We start from the raw sequence: 2,948 nt of genomic DNA, 5'->3' as shown, positions 1-2,948 counted from the left end.
GGTAAGACGACTCAACAGTGAGTGAAAAATAATAAGGAATTTTTCACGGTGAAGACGTTCGTGGCTAGCCACGTCAATGAGAAAGCAGAGGGGTCCAAGTAGTGCAACTCACGGGTCAAAAAGTTTCGCACCTCACCACGAAGGGATGCTACAGCTTCCAGGACCGGAAGGAACCACGCGCGTCTCACCACCGCCCTGTTACGGGCCCTCCAGAGAACATGAAACCCTAAAAAAGTAACCAAGCGGCATAGCCGATGCGTTACCGATCGCGGTGCGACACGGAGGGCACCCCACTCTAACGGGCACCGCAACGAGAAACAACGCGCAGTTCGCGATCAGAAACATCTTGAAACCCGGCATTCGTAACCCAGACAACCATCAACGTCCCGAGGACATCCATGTTTTGTCATAACGTCCAGATCCATGACGGATGTCCAGCTGACATTCCATGGATATCCAAAAATATCCATAAATTTCCTGCATTCATCCAGGGGTGACGTTGCAAGAGGGACGTCCCCTGGATGTCCTGTAGATATATATTTCGGACGTGTCGTGAAATTGACAACGAGGCTAACAGTTTCAAGGTGTGGTGCATTCTGGTCACAGCTAATATTAACTACATGCCTGAAATTACATAATGTAACTTTTTGTTGCCCAATATTAGCAGCTATGTTCAGTTTGGATTGGCGTCGTGCGAGAAATATTACTCCAGCTTCATTTATTCAATACCTCCATAAATTAATGTGCATATAACTGTGACAGTATCAAATCGATATACACGCTAGGTTCGCTTGAATCAAAGAGCAAGAAATGTTGCCTGGTGTCCACTGCTGAGCGTCGTCTGCTACACTAACTGCACCGCCGCGACCAAGGTAGAAAGCGCCATGGATATCGACAATAGCGCCCACATTCATCATCATCATCCGCTCGCCTGTGCCGCCCACTGATCTCGATTGTAAAAGGCTGGATCGCGGATAGGGAGCGCGAGCGTGAAGAAACCGGCCGCCATCTTACTGTACCCACAACAGCCGCCGCAGCGATCATGGCAACTTCTTGCAATTACGGTCGTACCAACCGTACTGGCAAGGTTACAGGGCCTAAATTTATACAGGTGAGTCACTCTTCATCGAGGAATAAATAGGCGTCCATTCTGTATATTTAGTTGACCATTATGAAGTGTTTTTTTGCCGTAAACGAGCACTGGATGCAGGTTGCTTGATCGCTCTTCCGACATTCAATCGAGCACATTTGCATTTTACCCGGCGGCAAGTACAGTTTGAGTGCATAATATGCTTGAAAGAACACGTTACACTACACAGGTAGTGTTGTCATCAATATATGTGCGAGCACTCTAGCGCTTTTTTGCATGCATTGCTAGCATGGTACACGGTGTTCTCTGCGGAAGCAAGTGCCACATTCATTTCTTTCAATTACCTTCGCGCACAAGTTCGGTATTACGTCATAATGAGACCACGATTGTCACCTTTTTTCATGTATTGGTATTGTTTTGTGCCTTGGTTTGATTTGTGACAAAGAATCCTACGTAACGGTGGTGTGGCGCGACTTGAATAACGCCTTTGTGTCTGAGCTGTATCGTCAGCTTGTTACGATAGTAATAATTTGTAGCCTGTCGTGCTATTTGGAGCAGTTTTTAAGGCAAAAGTGGTCTCTCATACAGGTTTCGTCATGAGGGCTACCCAGTGAATAATCTGTGCAGTGTGATACGGCTGGGTGTACAGGTAAGTATCACGTTCCTCATCCACTGGTTTCTACTTTACGGGAAGGAATAACCTCAGTGCACGCACTGTGGTTAGCCTCTCTCAGTTTTGCATATTTTCTTACATGTTCACATCAGAAACACACCCTTAGGCTCGTTCACCCAGCAATATAATAATTAGACATTATAATTCTTTTTAGAAGAGTTCCCCATATTCTTTTTAGAATAGTTCTTAATCTTTTTAATTTTTAGAAGATACAGGGATTGTAAACCATGTTTTAAACTGATGTTTTAACATTTGTCCAATGCATTTATTAAGCACCATATATTAATTTTTAACTGGTTGCACCTGAACCAATGTTCTGATGTATTATTTCCTTTGTTGTCGATGCACCATAAAAATTGGAATAATCATCATCAATGCAGGTTACTTCACAGCTGCCTCGACATACTCAAGAAATGGATGCAGAACCTGCGTAATGCCCACAAACTTTGACTACCGCAGCACCCCCAGATAGTAAAGGCATATGTGTCACATGGGATTTTTAAAGGCATTCACAGTATATAATACCTTGTATGAACTGTTGTAGATCTAAGCAGCCTCTACAGTACACTCTCAGAAATTAAAACTTGTCAGGGAACTGTGATAATTGTTTCAGTTAATAAGCATGCACATATACGCTATAAGAAGAAAATTATTTATTGTGAATGCACTTCTCTGGCTACTCATGTTGTTTACATCTACTGTTGATCACATTCATTTATCACATGTTATATTCCTATATATTATTATTATATTATCACATATTCGATCACATTAAATTTAAAATTTAGCATATATAAGAAAATATCAGGAGGGAAGTTGCTATTCATTGCTCATTCCAACCTAAAATTGAGAGAGCGTACCTGACCATTGTTATTCCTAAAATATATATTGCCATTGTAGCAAGGTCACAAAACAATAAATGTAGTCTTTTGCGACCTCCCTGCACGTTCATTGTATCCTGAAACGCATTAGTGCAAGAAATAAATCTTGAACTTGAATAAACTTGACATAAAATGTTGAATAATATAATGAATGATATAAAATATTGAACAAACTTGAACTCATATATTCTGCATAATGTAAAAACCCCAAGACTAGGGAACACGAAGGGACAGACACAACACGAAGTCTCAAACACAGCTGAAAATTTTACTTCACAAAACAAGAAATATATACAAACAGAAG

General features: G+C 41.5%; 1 long non-coding RNA gene across 1 annotated transcript; it reads left to right on the top strand.

Moving 5' to 3' along the window:
* The first annotated feature begins 1,452 nt into the window (after nt 1-1,452).
* On the top strand, nt 1,453-2,699 carry LOC135370175 (uncharacterized). The gene is made up of 2 exons (XR_010415236.1): nt 1,453-1,739; nt 2,144-2,699. It is a non-coding gene; the product is annotated as an uncharacterized LOC135370175 (long non-coding RNA).
* The last annotated feature ends 249 nt before the right edge of the window (nt 2,700-2,948 follow it).

This window comes from Ornithodoros turicata, chromosome 10, assembly GCF_037126465.1.
Source record: "Ornithodoros turicata isolate Travis chromosome 10, ASM3712646v1, whole genome shotgun sequence".
In the NCBI taxonomy this organism is placed as follows: Eukaryota; Metazoa; Arthropoda; class Arachnida; order Ixodida; family Argasidae; genus Ornithodoros; species Ornithodoros turicata.
Note: the sequence above shows the minus strand (reverse complement) of the source record. Positions and strands in the feature narration are given on the sequence as shown.